General features: G+C 48.4%; 2 protein-coding genes across 2 annotated transcripts in view; both read left to right on the top strand.

Moving 5' to 3' along the window:
- The window catches only part of LOC119390743 (uncharacterized), a 490304-nt gene that overhangs the window by 437737 nt on the left and 25707 nt on the right, over window positions 1-26860 (top strand). The window lies entirely within an intron of this gene.
- Window positions 1-26860, top strand: part of LOC119390742 (uncharacterized) — a 356206-nt gene that overhangs the window by 329127 nt on the left and 219 nt on the right. The window lies entirely within an intron of this gene.

Consider the following 26860-nt stretch of genomic DNA (forward strand, 5'->3'; position numbering starts at 1 on the left):
CGAGAATGGTATTGGCTTTCCCGTAGATTTTTACAAGCTATTCAATTGCGATCAATGCCAGGTTGCAGAACACTTCAGAAATAACACTCCGCCTGGCCAACCAATAAATTGCTCGGTAAGTATATTTTACTACCAGTATTCTTTCATTTTCAGCAAACAGGTATTATTGTTTGCACACATTTTAACAAAGAAGCTGTTTAAGCTAGCCGTAATTTGTGCGGCGTACCAGAAATTGGGAACATCTCAGTACTCACCACTGGCCCTCTAAAAATGAAGAAAGCAACAATTCGCATTAGGTACGGCTGTCATCAGGTGTATGTGCTGCGGAAATTGGGCAAATCCCACTTTTTACTACTGGTTCACTAAAAGAGAGAGAGAGGGAAAGCTATAGAAAGCGACAGAGCGAAAAAATTCAGAGAAATAACGGGAATAAAGACATCAAAAAATACGAAGACGGAGAAAGATATAGAAAGAGACAGAAAGAAAGAGCGAGAAATAAGCAGACAGAGAAAGAGATAAAAAAACATGGCTGATCCCTCCATCATAGGAAGCGGTATAACACGAATGTGAAACATGTCTTCTCAGAAGTAGTGCGTATTGAGAGAGAGTCATATATGAGATATTGTGCAATGTCTATTGGTTTTTGGCAGCTATAGCACCGTTTGACGTGAATGCACCCATGTTGACGTCTTGTGGCATGTCTCCATCGCGACGACTAACGCCCCTGATCATGATTAAATCTTTGTAGTAACTGAAGTTGTTAACATATACGAGGGTTATTCAAAACGTGAGGGCCGTTTGCTAATATTTAAATATTTACACCTCAGAATAAGGACTTATTTGTGGAGTGCAATCTGTTGAGTCTTCGCGAAGGTACTGAAGATATTGTTCTGGCTCAGTAGTCGTGGGCTTGTCGGGGAAGGCAAACGACAATGTTTACGAAATTCATTGCTCCTGCCTGTTGTGAAGCGCGAGCAGTAATTAAATTTTCGCATGCAAAAGGATTATCAGCTTCACAAATGTATGGGAAGTTATGCCTAGTTTATGGGCCTAGAGTGATGAGTGAAGGCAATGTCAGAAAATGGTGTCGAGACTTCACAAATGGCAACACAGATGTGCACGACGAGGAGCGGAGTGGCGGGCCCAGAATACAGACCAATGAAACTCTCCAACAAGTGCGCCGGGAATTGCGATTAGATCGACGATGGACAGTTAGGGGTCTGTAGGGTCAATTTCCTCTTGTCGGCCACACTACAGTTTGCACAATTGTAACTGAAAAGCTCGGGTATCACGAAGAGTGTACAAGGTGGGTACCGAAAATGATTACCGACCAACTCAAACAGCAAAGTGTTCCCAGGCGGCGAACTTCTATGCAAGGGGACTAAAGAAACTGGTGCAGCGGTATGAAAAAGGCTTAAGCGTTAACGGCGAATATGTAGAAAAATGAAGTAGGTTTTAGTAAACCTATCCCGACAATAAAAATTTTACTGAGGAATATTTATTTTATGGGGGCCGAACGGCCCCTACCTTTTGAATAGTCCTTGTATTTCGACACAGCGAATCGTGAATCCCCCGTAAGGATGACATCAAAAAGCTTAAAATCAACACTGGTACTCGATATGCACTTCTTCAAAACGTCGTCAATTACGGAGAGAAATGGCACGGTGTGCGCTTTCTAGTAATGGGTAACCGACGCCTGTGCTCATGCATACACTACCGCACTGCGCTTGAGCAACAGGGGAGGCAGAGTTTCGTAGCTTCAGCCGCAAACGCGCGCGTCCCGCTGGCCTCTGCCTCGCTCCACCAAGGCACGACATTCGCCCGTTGAAATCGCGTCCTTTCTTCAACGCGTATTGCAGCGGTTTTGTTAGTCGGTGCTCTCGCAGTCGAAGCAGTCGGCGGCGGAGAAATCTCGTTGGTGCATGTGGAAGCTGTAGGAATCCGATGAGCCGGCACAAGCTAACACGACGGGAAAGGCAAAGAACGTAACTGCGTCTAGCGTGCCTCCGCTACGCTATCGCGCCAGTATATCTCGCTGGTACCGAGGCGATTTATTCATAACCTCCGAGATCGCGCGCAATCTCGGAGTAAAAGCCAGTAAGTGTCGATCGTGACGCATTACTTCTTTTCACCTCTCATAGACGGCCGCACGGCCCCGCTCCGCCCCGCCTGCTTTCGCCGCCAACAGAGAGCATCGTGCGAGAGAGAATGTGTGAAAAATATAAAGCGCGTTCGTGCAGCGTTCAGCATCTACTACGGTAGCTTAGTCGGCTGTGCTTACCATCACCAGCGCTTACCATCGCAGCCGCAAGGTCGTGGGTTCGATTCTTAGCGGCGGGTCCTTTTCTTGGTTTTTGCTTTATCACCCGTTGGCGTCCATTTTGCGAACGTCATATTCGTGACTGAAGTACGTCACTAAAGTCTTGACAGACCCTGGCTTAAAACACTTTCGTGTTCAAAAAGAAAGATCAAGAGAGAAATAAAGAGAAAGAGAGAGAAAAAAAGCAGAGATAAAGAAAGGAAAGAAAGAGAAACAAAGATAAAAGAGCGACAAAGAAACAGATGCACAACAGAGATAAAAGAAACAAAGAGAAAGAGAAAGAACTCTTCCTTCAGGCTTGCACGACTAGTGACAAGGTGTCATACTAGGGTAAGGGAAAGGCAGCGGCGGGTGCGAGAAGCGCCCGAAGCGATGGCAGCCCTACGCCAGCGACGACGTGCCCGTAGATCTATGAGATGTGCAAACGCTCGGTTCTGGAGTTTGGACATCCGTGTCGTAACTAACGTAGCTAAAGCCTAGCAACAACCTCGAAGCGACCAGATTGGGGTTCATGTTCGTCCAGTTTCGCTGTTCCAGGACTTGTGCGACATGGAGCAAGCTTTGCCAGTATTTTTATAATGCTAGAGTCGTAATGCGATCATACCTGACTACTTCAATAATTAAAGGGAACCGTTTAATACAGTTGCGTTGTTGAGCAACGTGTACAGAGTCGTCCACATTTAAGCTGAACACCTCATTAGTATTCAAGACCTAACTGAAGCTGTTGTTTAATACATAATTCGGAAAATCGTTACTGTGTTTGTCGCCACCATGATTAGACGTTCTATAAAGGGCATTGCACTCGTGAAGTATAAGAAACGTTCTAGTTTTACCGGTTTCAATACTAATGAGGTGTTCAGCTTAGATATGGTTGATCCTGTACATTTATAAAATATTAGTGTGTACCTGACACTGCACAAGTTTTCACTACATTCTTTTATTTATTTGCTTTACTCGAACACACTGCCAGATTTCTGCCAGAACACATATTCATTTCATAAACTTTCCTTTCTGGCGTTGGGAAAAATTCAGTCGTCAAAATTTTAAACAGTTTCCTCGTCACCAGATTAATAAACACGTGTCAGCATCAACAGCGTCACTAGTCAAAAAGAAATTAAGGCAGCTTGGCAATAGTGATGCCAAGGCTGGAGGAAGAACGGAACTGCGCGGTCTTTCTTGTTTCTCATGTATTTTGAGCTAAGCTGAGGTCACCCAAGCAATTTGTAGAAATTATTAAGGTGAAAGCCTTGGATGCCTCATCAAACGCGGAAATTGACCGGCGTCCCCCGTGGGCGTAGTCAAAACGAGTGATGCAAGAATCGTTATCCCGTGATGACTTCTTGATGGCGCCACAGATCGCCAGAATTTGACGTCATCACACGATATCATTGCTCGGTGAATGGTCGGGACGATCCGGGAGGCAGTGCAAAGCAAGATGATGTACAGACAGCTTACAGTGCTTCCGATCCAGGAGGCATTGCAAAACCACGTTAGTTGTAGAAAGCTTTCGGAGGAAGGCGGGGGAGGTTCAATACATCGACTTAGAAGAAAAAGAAGATTGCTTTCGCTTTCGACTCTACTAAGGCAGTGTCACATGCAAGGGGTGATAGGAAAATGTAATAGAAGAAGAGGAAGACATCAAGCGTACAGTGACGTCGAACGAAGAGGATGGAAGAAGAGGAGAACGAAGTGGGTGTTATAAAAAAGAAGGTGACGTGGCCAGAGGGGGTCTGGAGTGTTCGAACGGCAGCGCGTGAGCTTGGAAAGCTGGGGACGAGCGTCGCCGGCCTGTGTTCCGGGCGCTCCGGCTCTTCCTCGGGCTACGGCATCGCACCGTAGCCACTGCCTGTTCGAGGACACGTCCACGGACCTGGGACTACCAGCAACGCCCAGGACGCGCCATCGGCTCGTGCACCGAGCGCACCGACCTACGGCACCGCTCCGTAGGCTTAGACCGAGCCAGTTTGTCCTCCCGGGAGACGCTGGCCATCTCAAGGACCTGCGACGCCCAGGTCACTGAACCCGTTGCTGCCCACCCTCGTCTACAACGCCAGTCCGCATTCGGCCACGGTTAAAGCCTGGGGCATCGACTGGGACGCCTACTTCAACGCTTGTGCCCCCCGCAACGCCTCGACTCTTCCAACGGGACAGAACGCCGTGAGTGGCGCAAGCGATGAACGCCTCGTAATTTTTAGTTGTTTGTTTCTCTCACTCAATTGTTCTTTGAGCGATAACTGTGTTTAGCGTTAGTTTTATTTTTGTGTATTCCTTTCTAATGTTTGCAGTGGTTTGAGTTAACAATGTGTGTTTTTCTTGTGCGTAATTAAAATAGGTTTGTGTAACGCTCTCGCCTCGTCCGTTCATTCTAGCCGACTGTTGTCCGGAGATCCGTGACAAAAAATAAGTGGCGAGCCTGCCAGGATCCTTTTTCTTATTTTTTGTTGTGGATCGCACGGATTTCAGTGAGGCGGAAGGAATGGACTTAACGAAGATATTAGAGTCGGCTGCGAAGCTTGGTATGTCGAGTGAGGAAGCGATGAGTCTATACGATCGCGAGGAAAAGAGGCTGAGGGAAGAGCGAGCGGAGAGGCGCGAGGAGAGGCGTGAAGAGGAGGAACGCGACAAGAGGAGAATTGAGCGCGAGAAAGAGCTCCTCTTGTGGAAACAGCGGACTTTGGAGGGAGGTAGCGAGATGAGCACAGGTGATAGAGGCTCCACAGTAGAAAGAGAACCTCAGAGAGCGACGCGAGTCTGCCCGAAAAAGTTAATGGCTCCATTTGACGACAGAAGAGACGACCTGGATGCATACTTGCACCGGTTTGAACGAATAGCTCTAGGTCAAGGCTGGGAGCGTAGTGAGTGGGCGACAGCGCTAAGCATGTGCTTAGTCGGGGAGGCCTTAAACGTCTTTGGTAGGATGACCGCCAGTGACTCAATGGACTACGACAAGGTCAAGAGGGCTCTCCTGCAGAGATTTAGGCTCACTGCAGAGGGTTTTCGCGAGAAATTCCGCAGCGCGAAACCCGAGGACTCCGAGACGGCGAAGCAGTTTTCTTGCCGCTTGGCAAACTATTTTGACCGGTGGTTGGACATGTCTAACACGGGAAAAAGTTTTGAGGAGGTACGTGACAAGATGGTCACCGAGCAGTTCTTGGCTTGTTGTGGCCCACAATTAGCAATCTTCCTGAAAGAAAGGAAGTTAAATGGCTTAGATGAATTTGCCGAGGCGGCAGATCAATTTGTAGAAGCGCAAGGGCTCAGTAACCTAAGTAAGGTTAGAGATGAGGAACCAAAGGTCCCGGAACTGAATCGAACTGTACAAAAGATTTACGGAAGGGCGCCTAAAGCTCCCATAAGATGCTTTCTTTGCGACAAGGTCGGGCACCGTGCAGCTGACTGCCGTACTAGTGGTGCAGCCCGCGAGACGCAGACCGTATGTCAAGGGTGAAAAAGGATAGGGCATACTTTGGAAGAATGTAGATATCGAGCGCAGGACAAGGTGGCGTGTGTTTCTGACTTGCATGCATCAGCTGCAGTTCTTCAATGCAAGAAAGAAGGGACGCTACAGCAGAGTAGCATGGTAGATGGAACGCCTGGTTTGAAAGCAGCAATGCCGGTGGTTGTAGGACGAATACGCGATCGGCATGTCTTGGTCTTAAGGGACAGCGGGGCCAACACAGTTCTGGTTCGGAGAAGCCTTGTGAAGGATGAGGACTTGACAGGAACGTTGTCCTCCGTAACTCTTGTAGACGGCACGGTCAGACACCTTCCCGAAGCCAAGATTTTTGTATCCACGCCATACTACACAGGGCAGCTATTAGCGAAATGTGTCGAACAACCGCTGTATGATATTATCTTGGGCAATGCACCAGGAGTAAGAGACGTGAATGAGCCTGATGTGGACTGGAGCAGGCGTGAGACAGCACAGGAAAGAATATGCGCGGTCAGTTTTGCAGCGGCCGTAGAGACGAGGGCTGAAGACAAGGCCAATGCACAGCCGCGTCTGCATCACGCGTCAGCTACGTCGGTGTTAGGTGTACCACCGGCAGAGATTGCGAAGGAGCAGAAGCATGACCCTAGTCTGCAGAAATGCTTTGATAAGGTAGGGCAGCTACTAAAAGGGAGAGGCAGTCGCACATCGTGTCAGTTTCAAGTAGTCGATGGGCTTCTTGTTAGGAAACCCACATTAAGGTACGGACGGATGGTCCAGCAGTTAGTGGTACCAGAGCGTCTTCGAGAGACAGTGTTGAACTGGGGACACTATAGCATTATGTCCGGACACCATGGTGTGCAGCAGACGCTGTCGCGAATCGCAGATAAGTTCTTTTGGCCAGGTGTCCAGAGTGACAATAAATATTATGTGAGGTCGTGTGACGTGTGTCGACGCGCACATTCAAAACTAACGCTACAGCCGACTTAAACAGATAAGCCCCTGTACGCGTTCATATGCGTAACTCTGTGGTGTGGCGAGTCAGTGTCGTGTTTGTGGTATCATGCCGTCCAAGGACAGTAATAGTGATTGTAGGAATATGAACAAGTGTTTAGTGTGGACAATCACGGTTGTTTTGTGTCAGTGGCGTACGTTGGGTGCATTTAAGACAATAATAACACTGGAAGAAGAGTGCGGTGGTGCGTCAGCGTGAGACTTATAGTGGTAAACGTCGGACCGGAGCTCGTCTGAAGAAAACGGAGGTTGGCAGCAGTTTTCTCCTGGAGAAAACTCTCGAATATGGGGGGTCATTGTCACATGCAAGAGGTGATAGGAAAATGTAATAGAAGAAGAGGAAGACATCAAGCGTACAGTGACGTCGAGCGAAGAGGATGGAAGAAGAGGAGAACGAAGTGGGTGTTATAAAAAAGAAGGTGACGTGGCCAGAGGGGGTCTGGAGTGTTCGAACGGCAGCGCGTGAGCTTGGAAAGCTGGGGACGAGCGTCGCCGGCCTGTGTTCCGGGCGCTTCGGCTCTTCCTCGGGCTACGGCATCGCACCGTAGCCACTGCCTGTTCGAGGACACGTCCACGGACCTGGGACTACCAGCAACGCCCAGGACGCGCCATCGGCTCGTGCACCGAGCGCACCGACCTACGGCACCGCTCCGTAGGCTTAGACCGAGCCAGTTTGTCCTCCCGGGAGACGCTGGCCATCTCAAGGACCTGCGACGCCCAGGTCACTGAACCCGTTGCTGCCCACCCTCGTCTACAACGCCAGTCCGCATTCGGCCACGGTTAAAGCCTGGGGCATCGACTGGGACGCCTACTTCAACGCTTGTGCCCCCCGCAACGCCTCGACTCTTCCAACGGGACAGAACGCCGTGAGTGGCGCAAGCGATGAACGCCTCGTAATTTTTAGTTGTTTGTTTCTCTCACTCAATTGTTCTTTGAGCGATAACTGTGTTTAGCGTTAGTTTTATTTTTGTGTATTCCTTTCTAATGTTTGCAGTGGTTTGAGTTAACAATGTGTGTTTTTCTTGTGCGTAATTAAAATAGGTTTGTGTAACGCTCTCGCCTCGTCCGTTCATTCTAGCCGACTGTTGTCCGGAGATCCGTGACAGGCAGATGCATAAGTGACCCTGTGAGTTCTTGGTTATTGATCGATTATCAAATAGCTGTCGATTGGCCATAACAAGATATTGGCCATGAATTTTGAGCTAGGGTGAGCTAAAAAAAGCGTTTTCTACAATTTATTGGTTATTCATCGATTACCGATAATCTATCGACTGGCTATCGATTGGCCATTACAACTTATCGACCATGCATTTTGGGCTAGGCAAAGCTCAGCCAAGCATTTTCCAGAATTTTATTAGTTATTGATCGATTGTCCACTAGCTATTGATTGGTCATCGATTGGCTATTACATGATAGAGATTGCTGGACTAAGGTTAACCAGTCTCAATAATGTTCAGCTTGAAGTAGCCAGGCTTAACTAATCTTGACTAGACTATCTAGGCTATGCAAAGCTATGCCGAGTTTTTGCGAACGCCGCGAGGAACAACGACGAGCTTAAACACCTCCGCTGTGAATATCCTTGTCCGGGACGCGGCTTGCTCCTTCAAAGTGGCACGGACTGAAGCTGCAACTTTTCCTACTGGCAGTGGTACGCAGCGAAACTTCTGCACTGCATTAGCACAGTGTTTATTAACGGATAAATCAGCTTTCATATTTCGTCCCGCACATACACAAGTGACGCCGAAAACAACCGATCCTCAGCTTTGGCATGTGACCAATCTAAAAGACGCTTCGTGTTGTCTCTTCCTTCATCCTGTGTGTTTTTGTGGTCACTTTCCCTCATAATGAAGCACCAACTGATCTACACCCGCGCTCTTCTAAGGTAAAAATTGACTATGGCTTGGCATACCGTAATATACTTTTGTGACAAAAATTTGAATAGTGGCTGGTCCTGTGAAGCAAGCAACACAGACTGTTAGAAGAATGGGATGTAACTTGATGAGATCGCAGCAACAAATCGTGCTGCATTTAATAAAAGTGTTCGCAAAAAGCACATATGACGAGGAACGATACAACAGAAAGAAATAGCCCGCTTCGTGCTGTCTTTTTTTTACGTCTTGCGAATTTTGGGCTCACTTTTCTAATCGTGGATCACCAAATGACCTACAGTTGTAGTCACTTGGCTCTCGACCAGAACCCGAAACTTCTTGCCCGTAAAACGGCACTCTAGTTCTCGGTCCTTCGTTATTGGTCAGTTCCTCCTTATACCAGAGGTGCTGATGCAAGTAAATCATTTGGATTTAGACGAGAGCAAACAACGCTAAACACGGGACGAAAGAAGAACTACAGACACATGCGCTGAACTAACAACCACTGGTTTATTGCTTGGATATGCAATATATACTGAAGCACTGCGCAGAATAACAACAAAGACACAGTAACTGCGCAATGCGCAAAGAGGGGTGAGAAGTCATCATAATAGATACGTCGGCAAAACAGGCTGTCATGTTTTGGACAAGTAATTGAGTTCACACTCATGTAGATAAATGGAAGGAACACTGACGCACGCATTTCCGTGTGCATGGATATGGTGCACTTCACTAATCTCACGTGTTCTTTGTTGATTGTACGCTTCCAAAACGGCGCACCGCTCAAGGATTGGCTGACAGCCACATGCTTTACAGTGCTGGGCTAAATGACTGGGCACTGATCCGTAAAGCGAGTACGCGTGCTCTCGTAACCGGTCATTCAAACATCGACGGGTTTGGCCGATGTAGCAACTTCCGCACGTAAATGGAATCTGGTATACTACAGCTTTCCAACATTCGACAAAGTGCTTTCTGGGCTTCTTCTCACACATATCTTTCTTGCCACCTTTTTCACTTTTCGGCACAGCGCTGCAGGTTTGTTTTTGCTCTAAATACAACGCCTACATCAATCTTACCAGCAACCTTTTTCAGTCTGTGCGACACCTCGTGAGCATAGAATATAACCGCGGTACCTGCACGAGGTCTTTGATCCTCTTTGTCGCGTGCTGCCTCTCCCCTTGTCAAGCTCACCAAAAGCCTCTCAGCAACAGACACCAGCAGCGCATGGGGATAACCAGCATGGCTGAGACGTTGTACCTGGTTCTCGAAGCTACCCGTCCCCTGGTGGTGGCACGAACGAGTCAGAGACGCCTTTAGGCAGCAGACGGCAACACCCCACTTAACAAGTTTCGAGTGCGCTGACATGAAGGGTAGGATTGCTTTCTTCGAGCGGGGTTTATCTTGCCAGTACACATGGTCCGTGCTAAATGACCAGGTGGCGGGTAGCTTCGAGAACCAGGTGCAACGCCTCAGCCACGCTGGTTGTCCCATGCGCTGCTGGTGTCTGTTGCTGAGAGGTTTTTGGTGAGCTTGACAAGGGGAGAGGCAGCACGCGACAGAGGATCAAAGGCCTCGTTCAGGTACGGCGGTTATACCCTATGTTCACGAGGTGTCGCACAGACTGAAAAAGGGTGCTGGTAAGATTGGTGTACGCGTTGTATTTAGTGCCAGAAACAAACTTGCAGCGCTGTGCCGAAAAATGAACAAAAGCAATCACATCGACCATGTGAGATATGAGACACCATGCATTGTTGGAATGATACGCAAACTCGGTTAACCCCACTCTGGAATTCGAAGAGGTACTCAGATCACTATTCATCGCTTGCACGTTTGGCCGACATTAGAATTGGTGGTCACGAAAACTTATGGCAGCCGTTTCTATACCGAGAAGGCGATTGCTTACTCTTTGTTGGCACGTTCCACACGCTCATGGCTAAAACAAATTTTAAATATTACGAGTCTGCACTAAGGTACTCAGCGTTCGTATTTGTTGGTGAACTAAGAACATTTTTTATCGATCTAGAATATGAACGTAAACCTGATGTTTTGTTCGTCCGAGCTCTACCTGACCATTTAAATACTAATGCACGCTAGGTTATCTAATCAAATATTTTTCTCCAAAACGCCAATTACAATTTTTGATATATTTCTGCCGAATGCCAAACTACTGCCCTCCAGATTAAACTGGTGGGTTAGATGACCAAATGGGAATTAGTACTGTAATCGCCACTGATGCGCCATTGAGTGAAGAGAGGGCGAGTGTGGTTATTTTAACAGTGATTGTCACGTTGGCTTTTATTACACCTCTCGAATTATGCACTCATGCTTGAGTTGAAATATTAGCACTTATTTTAGCTCCTCGAAAATTCATGTAGATCAGTAATTTACCGGGATTTTTTAATCAAAGCTGCGACAGTATTATAAGGCACGCTGTAGTAGAGGGCTTCGATAATTTCAATCCTGTGGGGTTCATTAACGTCTGCTTAAATGTAAATGCAGCGGTCCCTAGCACTTCGCCTCCATCTAATTGTCACCGCCGTGTTTGGGATCCAACAGCAGCCAAGCACCCTCACCACTTAGCCACCGCGGCGGCTCACTAAGTCATTGAAGAGCTGTCATAATGACTTATGATTTATCAATATTCACATCAGTCACTTCTTCCACAGAGATTTCTATACTGAAGACCCACAACTCAGTAATCTACGAACTTGCGTCAGGTGGGATTGCTATGGGAGCCAGGGCATCGTGGAATATCTTGAAACGAGATGGCTGACACTGTCGCGCCGATATCTTTTGATAGTCCAATATGGACGTTATGCCAACTTCGACTTATGTCACAGCGGCAAGTTTAAGAAAATTTTATTGAATTTTAATTGGACGAAATGAGAATGCCGACTACATAATTGAGACGTTTGCATTTCGCATGGATATTATGATAATAGGCAATAATATAGTATGAAATCGATAACAGATAATAGCACAAAAGATAATAGATAATTGGGTAGTGAATAGCGCGTCACATGTAAGTAAATAATATCCATCATAAACTCACCGTTCTGTATCTCACCGTTAAACGCTTACGTCTCCCCCGCCACTCCATAGCTGAAAGGAGTTCAATAAATGGATCATTTTCAATAACCTTCCGCCGATTCATAAGCAAAAAAAAGCACTTTCAAATACAATTCAGAAAATCTGAAATTACAATAAGTAAACAGGAAAGAAGATTACTTTTAAGGGCTAGTTTTTTCGCTGCTAGACGAAATGGTAATGAGAACGAACAGACAATAATACCACGGAAAGTATAAGGGATGGATCTTATTTGTAGTAATTAGGATATAAATGCGAAGAAATAAAGTGGACGAAAAGATAACTCCCCGCTGGCAGGGACCGAACCTGGGACCGATCCTGGGACCGAACCTTCGACCCCTACCCCATTCCGCGGGCTTATGAGCACAGTTGTTGAAACAGTTTTTTCGTCAATAATTTAAGGGCGCATATCTAAATTTCGATTTCGAAGCCTGCCACATTTTCGAGCAAGTCCCTTTAGTCGCTGCGTCACAAAGCAGCACTGAATTGTTCGTGTCATTCAAAGCATTCTGGACAAAATGAGAAATAAGACTAGGAAATTGCGGATAACCATTAACACAAGTTAAATATGCTCCTCGTTTCTGTTCGTGCAATCTGCAGCTATCCACAATTAACCGGAACATGAACCCCTGGCCATCGACGACGGAGAGTCCCTGGCACCGTGCTGCAAGGATACGATATGAAAGGAGGTACCGGGTAAGAGATGAATATCTTATTTTCCTGTCTGCTGAAATTGTTTTAGCATTAAGGAAAACGTAGAAGTGGTGACACCGGCTTCGCATCGCAATAGCCTGGGCGCTCAGCCATTTCCCCCGTGCGCAAGCGCTCCGCAAAATACCCATCTACGATGATTGTAAACATTTCGTAAAATGCAAATGTGCCACTCAGCGGTATGTTCCGCCTCTTCTGTAGAGTTCCGGGGTCGAATGTCTATGTGAACACAAAGGCGAGCTACTTCTTGAGCGTGTGACCATAAATGCACTGAGCGTGCGTGGGTTTCCACACGCACACATACTGAATACAAGTAATCGGATACATCCACAGAACTTAGACGCTGCCTATTTCTTGAAGCTTGGCACAGTGGTGTCTGATAGATTTCTCGCCTTGTGTGTTTCAAAATACAAACGAAGAAATTGCAAGCGCGACATAGTTTGCAATTCGTACATAGTTTAGTTTAGGACATAGGTTGCAAGCTGGACATAGTTAGTTAATGTAGTTAACATTCCTCGCATCGCTGTCTTTCCTCTCTCTATTCCCAGAAATGTGAGCGCAGTCGCGCCTGTGCGTGTGTGTGTGTATGTGTGCGTGTGTGTGTGTGTGTGTGTGTGTGTGTGTGTGTGTGTGTGAAACGATAGATTCTGGGGTTTGACGTGCCCAAACCTGCATATGATTATGCGGCGGCACGACGTAGTGGGGGACTCCAGATGATTCTCGACCACGTGGACTTATTTAACATGCACCTAAATGTACGCACACGAGTGTTCTTGCATTTCGATGCGATCGAAATGCAGCCGCAGTGGCCAGCAAGCGATCGCGAGCCCTCGAGCTTAGCAGCGCAAGTCCTTAGTTGCTGAGCTACCATAACGTGTGTGTGTGGACACCCTCTTTTTGTTCTCTTTATTATTTTCCTTCTTACCTTTCAATATTCGGTTCACCTTTCAATATTCGGTTATTTTTCCCGCATTTCACGTATCGCCTCCGTCCCACTCTTGCTCAGGAATGAAGTCTGGTGGCACATATATGAGGTTTGTCCCGACAGCTTATACAATAATTTCTAATAAAGTACTCTTAACTGTTCACACTACTAAGAGAGAGGTATTGCAGTGGAACCATTCACTCAGTCCATCCAGCATCGATTTATACAACGAGCCAGACTACTGCATTACAAGGCAGAGCTGCAAATGTCCCTGTACCCGAAATTACGCATATTGTTCTGACAGCAGAGCTGGTTAAGGTTTTCATTCCGCCCGTTCGCGTGACCAGTGCCCCAGGATGTGGGTATGTGCCAAGCAGCTCCTAGCATAGCAAAACCATCGATACTATTGTATAGCAATTAAGGGGGTGGAAAAGGGAACTAAGAGTGAGGAAGAGTGATGCGAGGGTGAGGAGGAAGGAAAGAAGGGGCAGAGGCAAAAATATGGCATATCCTTGTATAGTATAGTTTACCAGGGCGGTGGGAAAGGTAAGTGAAGGTGAGAGGATAAACGCTAGCGTAACCATGCTGTGATGGGAGATGAGTGCGCGAGTGTCGTGTTTGGTGTGACGGAGCTGACATGAACAGAGCGACATGCACAGAAGCGCAGCGGGAAGACTTGTGCGAAGATGAAGATGACGATGGACTGCGACACGAAGCCACGAGAGAAAAAAATTGAGGGGCGCGAGAGGCAGGCGCGTGATATGCCATGTGGTTGTGAAGGTGGTGTTCCGTCGAGCGGCCGGAGCGTGGAGGCGGTTGGCCAGCACCACAGTCGAGCGTAAACCCGAGTGCCTGGCAGAGGTCAAGGGTCGGAGCAGCCTGCTTCGCTTGGCCTGAAGCTTCGACGGCGAGTACATGGAGCTAGCGGGAAGCTACTGTAACGACCAGTAACACCATCGCGGGTAGGCCCGAGTGTTGCCCAGCCGGACGAGAGCCGCGAGACGAAGCGCTGGACTTAACGCGTCCACAGCCCTCGACGTCTACCTTTGGGAAGACAAGGAAGACCGCCGCTGCCAGCAACACGGCCGGGTGTAGTCCCCAGGTTTCGCTCCAGGGTGGCCTCTTGTCCGCGTGTTCGAGCAGAAGACTGCGTGATTTCAGCGCCGGCGGTCTTTATCACTTGTCATCTCCGTCAGCGCGTTCGCTTCAGCGTTGCCCTGCTATTCGCCGAACTGTTGAGACTACTGTATTCCCGTGTTTACATCTCTTCTATGTAGACGTGTCCCGCATCAGGTTCAAGTACTGACCGGTGAGACTGTATCACTTACGCTAGGACTAACGTTGTTTAAGTGGCTTCTTTGAGTTTTCATAGGTTGTTAAGTGTAGTGTTACTATTGGTGTCCTGTGTTGTGTGTCTTATGTTCGCGAGTTTTTGCCATAAGATAACAAAACAGGAAACAGCCTCGCCAGTGTCTTGAGAAAGTTGCTGTCATCGGCGCAACGAACTCCTGTCTGACTTCCTTATTCCGAAGATTCGCACTACACGTGTACAGCGTAGCATTGCACGGGATGGGAAACAGAAGTTAGGGTCAGGGGGAGTGATGAGAGGGCTAGGAGGTGGGAAAGGAGGAGAGAGGATAATATAGAAATAGATAACGAAAGAAGGACAGATAGAAGAAAGAAGGCGTAGAAAATGGTAAAGAAAGAAAGCAACATGAAGGAAAGAAGATGAAGAAAAAGGAAAAAACTCAATCTGCAATTGCCAGGTGGCAGCGCTTGCTTGCTATCTGCGCTGTTTACTCAGGTTGCTCAGATGTGGAAGCAGCTTTAGTTTTTCTTATCGGCCATTTGCTTGCTATGGGCCTTGATGAGTGCTGAGGTACCGTTGGAAGCGGCGAGATCAAAGCGTTTGATATATTCCCACGCACGCTCCTTTCTTTCTATATTTTCTGTTACCGGCCCATGGCACGTGTAGCTGCTGCCTTGCGCAAAGCGCGCCAGAATGTCTGAGAAGATTCCAGATTGTAATAGATCATTTTGTTAATATTGCGCACATGACCAGAATAGTCAAGATTATTCCAGAGCTTGCGCGACCACCAGTGATAACGCTGGAAAGTTCGGTGCGCGACGTATAAAAGACGGCGCATCCGAGCGATGCTCAATTTATTGACGGCCGACGCTCTGTTGGCCGCTATCAGTGCACACTGTGTATTCCTGTAGTTTGACTTTTCGTTATCCGGCCACAAATTCGGCCAAATAAAGAGTTTCATCTTCGACACGCCGACTGCTACCTTCGTCGACGTCACAACCACGTGACATCTGGTGCAGCTGCTGGGTACGTTCATGTTTCGGACGCCCCCATGAAGCAGTGAACCCAGCCCCGTTCGTGAAGAAAACACTCCGACGCTGACTGCCTCTCTCGAGCCCCCGTCGACCCACCGCCGCAGTACGGCCAGGAGGATGACTGCTTCTTGGGAACCATAACTGCCGACATCGCCGAACAACAGGCTGTGGACCCAGAACTCAGGGGCCTTTTGGAATACCTCGAGGGCCGGACCACCGTTGTTCCGAAGGTATTCATGCGGGGACTGACGTCGTTTTTCATGCGCAACGGTGTTCTCCTAAGGAAATTCTCGCCACTTCGAGCCGACTGCCTTCTCGTGGTGCCCTCGGCATTGCGATCAGAGGTCCTCCAGGCTCCTCTGGACACCTGGGTGTTTCTCGCCTGCTCGCAAGAATACAGGAAAAGTACCACTGGCGGCGCCTTGCCGCCGACGTCACTCGCTACGTGAAAACCTGCCGGGACTGTCAGCGACGTAAGACACCGCCGACTAGGCCAGCGGGACTTCTGCAGCCTATCGAGCCACCTGGACGGCCGTTCCAGCAAATCGGGATGTGCTTACTGGGGCCATTCCCGACGTCCAATACCGGAAAAAAAATGGATCGTCGTATCTACCGACTACCTCACCCGCTACGTGGAGCCAAGGGCCCTGCCCAGAGGCACTGCCGCCGAGGAAGCGAAGTTTTATGTTGAGAACATCGTCCTGCGTCATGGCGCCCCAGAGGTCCTCATCACCGACAGAGGTACGGCGTTTACTGCTCACGTAACTCAGGCAATATTGAGATAGAGCCAGACAAGCCACCGCCGGATCACAGCGTACCACACACAGACCAATGGCCTCAACGATCGGGTAAACAAGACCATCGCCGACATGCTGGCCATGTATGTCGGCGTCGAACACAAGACGTGGGATGCCATCCTTCCGTATGTGACCTTCGCATACAACACGGCCATGCAAAAAACGACGCAAATGACGCTGTACAAGCTGGTGTACGGAAGGTGCCCGGCAACGACGCTAGACGCAATTCTACAAACCGCCACCTACGAAGACGCTCTCGACATCGCCGTTTATTTGCAACGCGCCGAAGAAGCTTGACATCTCGCCCACCTGCGCATCAAGAACCAGCTGAGGGCTGACAGCCGTCACTGTAATCTGCGTCGACGCCACATGGAGTACCAACCCCGCGAGCGTGTGTGGGTCTGGACGCCGATACGCCTACTGGGACTTAGCGAGAAGCTTCTTCGGGGATACTTCGGACCATACAAGGTGCTCTGACGTCTCCGCGCCCTAGACTGCGATGTTATCCCGGACGGCATTTCGAGCTCTCAGCGGCGCCGCTCACGTCCTGAAGTCGTCCATGTCGTGCACCTTAAGCCTTTTTTGCGCGTTAGCGAACATGATGACTGTACCTTTTGCTTTATTATTGTATTTTGCTTGTACTTATTGCTTGTTGTTCTTTCTTGCTTTATTATTGTACTTCCCTTCCGTATGCATTTCTTTTCATCTTCCATGTCCTCTTACAAAAATCGGGACGATGCGCCCCGCCACGTTGGTCTAGTGGTTATGGCGCTCGACTGCTGACCCGAAGGTCGCTGGATCAAATCCCGGCCACGGCGGCTGCATTTTCGATGGATGCGAAATTGTTTGAGGCCCGTGTACTTAGATTTAGGTGCACGTTAAAGAATCCCAGGTGGTCGAAATTTCCGGAGCCCTCCACTACGGCGTCTCTCATAATCATATCGTGGTTTTGGGACGTTAAACCCCAGATATTATTATTAATTATCGGGACGACGCCTTTTCAGAGGGGGGCAATGCCACACACGCTCCTTTCTATGTTTTCTGTTACCGGCCCATTGCACGTATAGCTGCTACCTTGCGCAAAGCGCGCCAGAATGTCCGAGAAGATTCCAGATTGTAGTAGATAATTTTGTTAAGATTGCGCACATGATGAGAACACTCAAGATTATTCCACAGCTTGCGCGACCACCAGTGATAAGGCTGGAAAGTTCGATGCGTGACATATAAAAGACGGCGCATCCGATCGATGTTCAATTTATCGACTGCCAACGCTCTGTTCGCCGCTATCAGTGCACAGTGTGCATTCCTATAGCTTGACTTTCCGTTTTCCGGCCACAAGTCCGGCCAGATAAAGAGTCTCATCTTCGACACGCCGACTGCTGCCTTCGTCGACGTCACGACCACGCGTCAATATTGACTTCTTTCAGAAGTGGGTTTCCGTACTAAGCGCAGAGTCGCACATCAATAGTTTTTGCTGCCGGAAATGAGGTATGGCTGAGCTTATGCTGGTCATTTTGTTTGTTTGGAAATAAAAGAAGTATATTGCGCACGATTGTTACGCACTCATTCTGAGCAATTTGCAAACGGTGATGTGTTTAAAAATTCTTAGAACTCTAAAAAAGACAGCAATTTTGCATGAATTGCAATTGTTGTGCAACTGTGACCAGGGTAGTGAGGTCGAATGGTCTACGCCAGTGGTTCTCAGCCATGGATGTTATGGAGACCCCTTGTGGGCAGGTGGAAGTGATGGGGGGCCCTTGCAGTGAGCGAAAGGGGGGGGGGGGTACGTCATAAATTAACATAACATGCCACCTGAAATAGTTGTCTCTTATTTTTAAGTGGCGAATAATGGTCAAACTAAAGTATCGCGCCAATTCGATGTCAACAGCTTGTCGATAAGTTGTGCGGCCTAGAGCCACATTCAACCTGTTTGTAGGTGTGTTTGCTCTTCAAATATGCAAGCCTGGAAAAAGTGTGCTCGCGTGCGTGTGTCGCAGAAATCTGGAACAAAAGGTTTGCAGCCATCTCACGGAGGAGATGCAGAAGTGAGCTCCGCCGCAGTGCAAAAATAATATGCGGTGAAGCATACCAAAATTCTGAAGGTGCTTTTGTCACCGGACATAGCGCGCCTCAAAAAAAAAAAAAAAAAACTCCTTCCTTTCGAGGATGGGCTTCGCAGACCTTCGAGAATGGCTTCGCGGACTCCCAGGGTCCGCGGACCCTCATTTGAGAACCACTGGTCTACGCAAAGCGCAGCCTTCATCAATGAAACACACTTTGCATTTCTGCATCGGGGCAAAACCGTTCTTTCCCCTGCGGCGAAACACGGTTTCTCTCCGCTGTCAACTGGTGGTGCGATAGTTTCCATCTGCCCACGTTATTTTGTTCGGTCAACTTAATTGTGTCCCGTTCCTCAATCCACCGCGTCCTGTGCGACATTGCTGCATTGCCCTCATCTCTGTACTCCTCGTGTGGTGTCGGTCTCCGTGGAGTCCCTGGAACTTTTTATAGCGGCGTGCCTTCAAACGTAACGACGCATAGCGCGTCGCTCCTTTTTGGGAACTTTGACGTGTTTTCACCTCTCATTTCACAGCATGGAGGAGTCTGCTAACTTGTTCGGCACCGAATCCGTCAAAAAGGGCGGCGCCAGCTTGCGGCAGGAAGGCCACCATGTGTTGCGGGATTCCAGCACAGTAAAATATGAGCCGCGTTTTGATTGGAACCATACAAATCAGCTTGACACTTCACTGGGTCAGTCAAATACGCAAGAATAGGCCAATTTCTGTCGTGTGCTTTTATTTGGAATTTTAAGTTTAATTCTTCTGTTTGCATGCGTCTATTTTGAAAATTCTTCTTGCATTCATCTCAGGCCGATACAAGGAACGCGTTGCAATGTAAGTCTCCGTGGGTAAAATTTGAGTGCAGGGCCCCTTTAATGAGTCGATCTTAGTTTGTCAAAATAGACATTGACGAAAGGATGGAACAAAGGATCAATTTGAAAACCATCTCCACATAGTTGGCACACAACGTGCCTGCCTGCAACATAACTTGCGCCCAACTTGGTTTCGTTATGGCATCAGAGTAGAATCCTTCGAGGCGCTTGTTCCTGCTGGATTCCCTGGTTACTGACTTAATCCATTTGGATGCAGACGAAGCCGGCAGCACGAGGTAAGCTCGCTTTAGCGGCCTTCTGCTTTCAGCCGCAAGGAGACACTTTCTGCGGAGCCCTCTGTGGGGATAACCGCTCTAGCCAGTTCAGGGTTTTCTCAACAGTTTTAGACACACGCGGAGCACGTTACTGGCCCTTCCAATGTGTCGTTTCCGCTCTTCACACGGCCGCTGGCACATCCATGTCACGAGCGCAAGGAGTAGACGATGTCGTCCGCGAGCAAGCTCGCTTAGGCGACACTGTTGCCGTGTTTCCGAGGATCCTCGCCTCATGCGCACTTCGGCGACACTTTCGACAAATATGAGCCACCGTGTTCCGCGTCCTATCCTTTTACCCGACGCATGAGTCCTCGTGCTCCCATCGGTGCAGAAGTCATGCTCTCCTCCATGCCGTACATTGACCCCTTTGGGTCTGGCTAACCTCCCCATCCTTCCGTTCTTTCTTTTCCTTCTTGGGTGTAGCGTTCGTGTCAGAGAACAGGTGCAGTTGTTAGGTGCGGAGAATAGTGCAATGCCTTATTTGAAGAAGAGCTCTAAGTAAGACATTGTCTTCTATTTTGCGAGCAAGTGGTCCGCTATGGGAAACACCGCTATGGGAAACGTGCAGCACCTACACGTGACGCAGCAGTGCACTGCGCCAGCGCGCCGCCATCGCCACGGCGGCCACTTCAGTTTCCACTCGCGTGCTACGAATTGTCGACTCGCCTTCTGCTACTCCCGCGCGGTATGTAAGTACATGTGCGCGGTGATGGCAGATGTGATAAAACGGAAAGGCTTTAAGAAAGTTAACAGCGCAGGATTTGTTTAGGTATTCAAACGAAGACAAAGGGCATAAATTATGCATCATCTTTTCGACGTGACGGAAGAAAGTCGGTGAATTAATAATAATTTGTGGGATTTTATTTGCCAAGGCCACGACATGATTGTGAGGCACGCTATAGGCGAGGGCTTCAGAAATTTAGATCATCTGGTGTTTTTATGTGCACTGACATCACGTGCCTCTAGCAATTTGCATTCACCGAAAAGTCGGGTGCGTGCGGCCCAGGCCAGCTTATTCCTTAAAGCATACGGCGTCACCATCAAGGCTGGTATGCAATCTTTCTTATCATTTTTCTGCTTATCATGTCATTTACGTCGGACATGTGCTGTAGCGTGATCTTGTCTTCGATAACTTAATGTGATAGGCGCAAGCAAAACTTACGATCACCGAACTGTGTTGGCATTAGAGATGCGATCGCAGTTCCGCAGTTTTCTCCGTTTGTAGACGTTGCTCGCGCGGCATGAGTGCTTGAGTAATTCTGTTACGTGCCAGTTTTGCACGTGATATCTTAGCGGTCAAGTAGCGCTAGAACGGCGTGGCGCGGCTTCGCTGGCGCGCGCAGCTTGAAAGGCAGAAAAGCAGGACAAAATGTCCAATTTCGTGCGGTCCCCGATGCACTGTACCACGCATCCGGGGCTTCCTTACTGTTTTCATTTAGGAAGTGCCCCGCTCGTTGACCTGCGGTACGTCGGCGAAAAAACAGCAGGAGCGTACAAGGGAGAACTGCTGTATCCGTCGATGCCTTTCCGCAAACGAATTCTTGGCTGCAGACACGAGACCACTTTTCCGGCTTCCACTCAGTTCCGTCAGCCCTGTAAACCTATCACTCAACCTGCGTGGGCCATACATTCAAAACTACCGGCGTCATGTAATTTGTAAATAGAAATAGATTAACGAAAGAAGGACAGATAGAAGAAAGAAGGCGCAGGAAATGCTAAAGAAAGAAAGCAACATGAAGGAAAGAAGATGAAGAAATAGCAAAAATTACACCATTTCCCGCTAAAGGGGACGATGAGGCGATGCGAAGCCGGAGCACTTGCACGATCGCGTTCCGTTGGCGTTCGTTGCGCATGCTACCGACGTCGCGTCGTGGAACGCGAAGAGGAACGCTACGCGCGTCTTGTGTTTCCTCTAGCCTGCCGTTAATTCTCAGAGGGCGAGCGGGGGAACGCGGTCGACAGGCGTGCGAGAGGGGGCAAGCGTAGGAGAGGAGAAGGTGCTCATCGCGGCGTTGCGCAGGAGAGAATTTCGGCATGTCTAGACCGCGTTTCAGAGGAAGAGTGGAAAGGGCGAGGGGAGAGGTGAAGTGGAGAGGGGGAGGGAAGAGGACAGGAGGAATGGTGAGGGGGGTGGAGAGGAGTAGTTTGCAGAGGGTATGCGCATGCGCAGTAAGTGTGGTCACGCCGCACACCACCACCACCGGATTGAACTCCACCATAAGATCATCATCATCATCAGCCTGTCTAGGCCCACTGCAGGGCAAGGGCCTCTCCCATGTTCCGCCAATCAACCCGGTCCTGTGCTTTCTGCTGCCACGTTATACCTTCAGACTTCTTAATCTCATCTACCCACCTAATTTTCTGTCTCCCCCTCACGCGTTTGCCATCTCTTGGAATCCAGTCAGTTACCCTTAATAACCACCGGTTATCCTGCCGACGTGCTACGTGCCCGGCCCATATCCATTTCTTCTTCTTGATTTCAACCATGATGTCCTTAACCCCCGTTTGTTCCCTGACCCACTCTGCTCTCTTCCTGTCTCTTGAAGTTACACCTATCATTTTCGTTTCCATCGCTCGCTGCGTCGTCCTCAATTTAAGTTGAACCCTCTTTGTAAGCCTCCAGGTTTCTGCTCCGTAGGTAAGTACCGGTAAGATGCAGTTGTTATATACCTTCCTCTTGAAAGATAGTGGTAGATTACCATTCATGATTTGATAATGCTTGCTGAATGAGCCCCATCCCATCCATATTCTTCTAGTTATTTCACTGTCATGGTTCGGCTCCGCGGTTACTACCTGTCCTAAGTAGACGTACTCCTTTACAACTTCCAGTGTCTCGCCACCTATCGCAAAGCGTTGTTCTCTACCAAGATTGTTCCACATTACTTTAGTTTTATGCATATTAATGTTCAGACCTACTCTTCTGCTTTCCGTATCCAGTTCAGTAATAATGAGCTGTAATTCGTCTCCCGCGTTACTCATCAATGCAATGTCATCAGCGAATCGCAGGTTACTGAGATACTCTTCATTAACTCTTATCCTTAATTCTTCCCAATCTAGGGCCCTGAAAACCTCCTGTAAACACGCGGTGAATAGCATTGGAGAGATTGTGTCTCCCTGTCGCACGCACTTCTTTATTGGGATTCTGTCGATTTCTTTATGAAGGACTATAGTGGCTGTGGATGCGCTGTAGATTTCTTCCGTTATGTTTATATAGGCTTCGTCGATGCCCTGATTCCGCAGTGCCTGCATGACTGCTGATGTCTCCAGGGATAGAACAGTTGAGGTACCGGAAGAGTTCTACAGAGATGTACAGCAGCTGAGACAGTCAGGATGATAACGTGCAGTAACTGCGCAGAGGAATCTGACATCCCGCCATAAGATACTTCGCATTAATATCACCGGGGCCACCAGTTTCACACGGACTACGCTCCGCATGGACGCGATGGAAAACTGAACTGCGTTCAAGGTGGGCAGTTCCTGTAGTTATAAGCACAGTTTACGACGCAGCAAATAATACGCGTCATTGCAAAGCACCGCTAACAATTTCACATGGTTGCGCTCATGCTTCTGCTGCACGCAACAAGGGAGACGCTTTCGCTCCCTCCCGCACCGCGGTGCCACCGGCTCTTATCCCACGTTTCCTATTTTGCGCGGCGCAGCGCGGATAGTTTGGCGCTCGAGAATGGCATGTGCCCACAGCGCTTAGTGTATGTCCCTGGTCTTCACGTGCCCGTGACTCTCAGTCGTCTCTTCCTCGCGTACACGGGAATCGTAAATGACGTGGCAAGTGATGGCCACAGGGCAGTTCCCTTAGGCGCCCTAAAAGCATTTGCAACACTCGTAGTACCATCGCTAATCACCGGATGCCTCTCGATATTTGTTTTGCTCTCCGCAAGCTTCACTGTTATGTCTACGGAGTTTCATTTGTGGTAGAAACGGACCACATGGCGCTCGGGCTTGTGCGAGCCAAGGCCACCTGGAGCGCTGGGCGTTGACTATTCAGCGCTGCCCTATGAGTTTCACGAACGAAGTTGAGAGCTACCGGAGGGGGATTCAGAGGTCGTGGCTGACGCCTTGACGTACGTGCGCCTCCATTTCGACGTCTGACACTCGTGTCCGCCACTTCCGAGAGTAATCGGGGCATCCGCATCAACTGGTTTGAAAGGCGCGAACCCTGACGGCGCAGTGACACTCGAGTTATCGAGGGTAATTTAACAATATGAGAAAAATCTTTCCTTTTTTTCTCTATAGCGTCCTTTTAACTTCTCCAAGCTGGTCCATTCTCGGCGCATGTTGGTTTCCGCTACGTGGCAGTCGTCGTCGTAGAGTTTGGTCACCTGTCTTTACCAACCTGTTTCGCATCGCATGAAATCGAATGTTCACTCTCTTCAGAATTTTTCCGGTATTTTTTTTTAAAGACAGCGTCAACCATAAGCGTACAGCACTCTGTGTGGTTACCTAAAGTAGCTGTAAGAAGCAAGAGAAAATGCATGCGGACACACACCGCGGTAATAGCATTGTCGATGCCATGAAATGGTTGCCAAAAAAGAAAGGATGACACAGTGGGAATATGCGCAGCAGTGCATGTATTTACGGAAAATCGGCAAGGACAAGGCTTAAGACTCGCAGCGGCGTGTTGCTGACGGCTACGTCATGTATTGCAAGTACAACTTTTCAATCCTGGCCAAGCGTTCCAAGTGGAAACAGCGTGAAGTATGAGGTTGCCGAACAGACACACGAAAAAGCCACACACATTGTGCATGGTTCTTTAGAGACGTCTGCGGCGTACTCAGATTTTGCGCCGTCTCCGTAGTGAATATGATCAACCAACTAGCCAGTGCTTTTACGCTGTCAGACTAAGAGGATTGGTGATCACCCGTTAATGAGGTGAAGACGAAGTCATCGATATGGTACGAAACCATCTCACCCGAATATCAAGCTTAGTATTATAACTGCCGCTACAACGTGACGATTTCATCAGCAAATTTAAAATGTTTCGACTAAGTCTGGTATTATAAGCGATTTCTACGAAAACATACGTTGTCTAATTTGATGACATTTTACTTCTGTTTTCTTTTTTTTTAGAGGCGCACGACAACAGTTTCGCCTTACAAGGACTGCAAACAGGAGTGTTGTCGGTTCATGCGCCACACTACCGAAAACCGTACTGGCGGGTGGTATGATTGCTGGTATACTCGCGCCGCTGACGGCACACCATGTGACTCGCAACGGGTGAGATACTTCTCACTTTCACTAAAAAGTGCCATTTTTACGCCACATTTTAGTACTACTTGGCCCAAAACTGTGAGCGTCTGATTTTCCTGGTAAAACAATGCTTTGTATCACTGAGCACAGTCACGAGAAAACGCCACATTGAGTTCGGACGAATATAAAAATAGAATATTCAAAAGGCCATGTCAAGGCACCGCGGTGTCATGTTAGCTATCCTTGCGCATCCGAGACTGCAAGCAGCCGTATCGTGCGCAAGTGATCAGACCGAGCGCTCAGGAAGCGGGAACAGCGGTTTCCGTCTATCCACTAGGTAGAGCATAGTCTGTGCGTACATTTTCGTGCACATCGTCGTTGGTAAAACAACAGCGTTCTCTAATAAAGATAACTTGCACTTTCTTTTCCGCCGCGTTACGCCTTTTCGGTTGATAAACAGGGTTTGTGTTGTCTTGTTTTAGTATCTTCCAAACGTGTTTGCACACCTCACCTTCTTTCAGTTTCGTAGTGGTGTTCACAATTTAGCCGTGCTGGTGCATCCACTGTGAGAGGCTGACTAATTGTGATAATATGGAAATTTTTGGGGCTGTAAAGCGCTAGAACGTCGAGTTAGTTGGCAGAGATTCATCATAAATGGTAATGCATGCAAACACGTTAAAAAAAGCGAGAGCGCGGTATATTGTAACGCATGTCATAGCGCTAAAATAGCGCTGACTTCCAGCTGTTTATTCTACTGGCAACGTTAGATATGTCATGTTGACGTTAGAGTGGAAGCTCATATTTGAACCAGCTTCAATAAACTACATAAAAAAGAAATAAACGCCTGAACAGTCATCTTCCGCGAAGCGAGCATCTGTGCCTGAAATGCAAGTAAAGAAACCATACCTGAGCATGCAAAAATAAGCCTTTGTCGTGTGGGGGTGCGCGCACATTCTATAAAGTCCATTTCTCCTCACGGTGCCGCGCAAACTGCGTCGTAGTTAGCATATATGGTCGCCGCAGAGCAAGAAGTGGCGCTGTTGCCGCGGTGGAGCCGCACTGTCGGCGACGTTAGGCGGGCGCATTAGGAAGAGCACTCATTCTCCTTGGTCCTGGATCCTGCTCGTCGACGCTATAGTCTCGTGGGAAGTCCCATGGGGGTGATTCCGCGAATCGCTCCCGCAGACTGCCGCGGTGAGTCGAACGTCCGCGGCGTCACATTCGCGGTGTATTGTGCGTGTTATGTTGTTTATGCGTTTCCTGTTGGCCTTATAGTGTGTTATTTGTCGCGTCACTGAAGTTATCGCCTGACAGGCTCTCCGGTACGTAAAAAGTGCTAATAAATGTCCGTGCGTTCATGCCATGAAGGTGCGAAGTGTGTCCGTTCGTTTCATAAGTGCTTCTCCTGAGCCCACAGTGTCTGCTTTCTTTTCCTCCGCTGTGTGCCCTTTCAATTGATAGCCGGCGATTGTGTTGTCTTGCCCTACTCTCATGTGTCAGTGTTTCCCCACTTGTATTTTTTTTATTTTCAATTTGTGGGAAAGAGGGCAACACGTAGAGGGAACCGAGGGTCCGTATCCTGAGGCGATCGTTATTCGGCGACAGTGTCGCTTTCCGTGAAGCGTAATCTCGTGTGTCCAATGATGAAGCCACTATTTGTCTGCCCTTCCTCAACCACCCAATCAGCGCTCATTGAAAGCGATATTATCGTGACATCCCCAAACGTGATCTTCACAGAAAACGGCCCCTCAAGGCAGGATCCTTAGAGAATTCGTGCATTTCGTAGCATTACACAACACTTATCTACATTGACCAATAACTTGGCGATGTGATTAAGATGCATTATTAGGATTTTCAAGCACGATAGCGAAACGAATACCAGAAAAAATTGAGAGTGAGCAGTGATATTTTTCAGGTAATCATTGTTTCACTGAACAGAGATGAAAAATAATT

This window comes from Rhipicephalus sanguineus, chromosome 4 (genome assembly GCF_013339695.2).
Source record: "Rhipicephalus sanguineus isolate Rsan-2018 chromosome 4, BIME_Rsan_1.4, whole genome shotgun sequence".
NCBI lineage: Eukaryota > Metazoa > Arthropoda > Arachnida > Ixodida > Ixodidae > Rhipicephalus > Rhipicephalus sanguineus.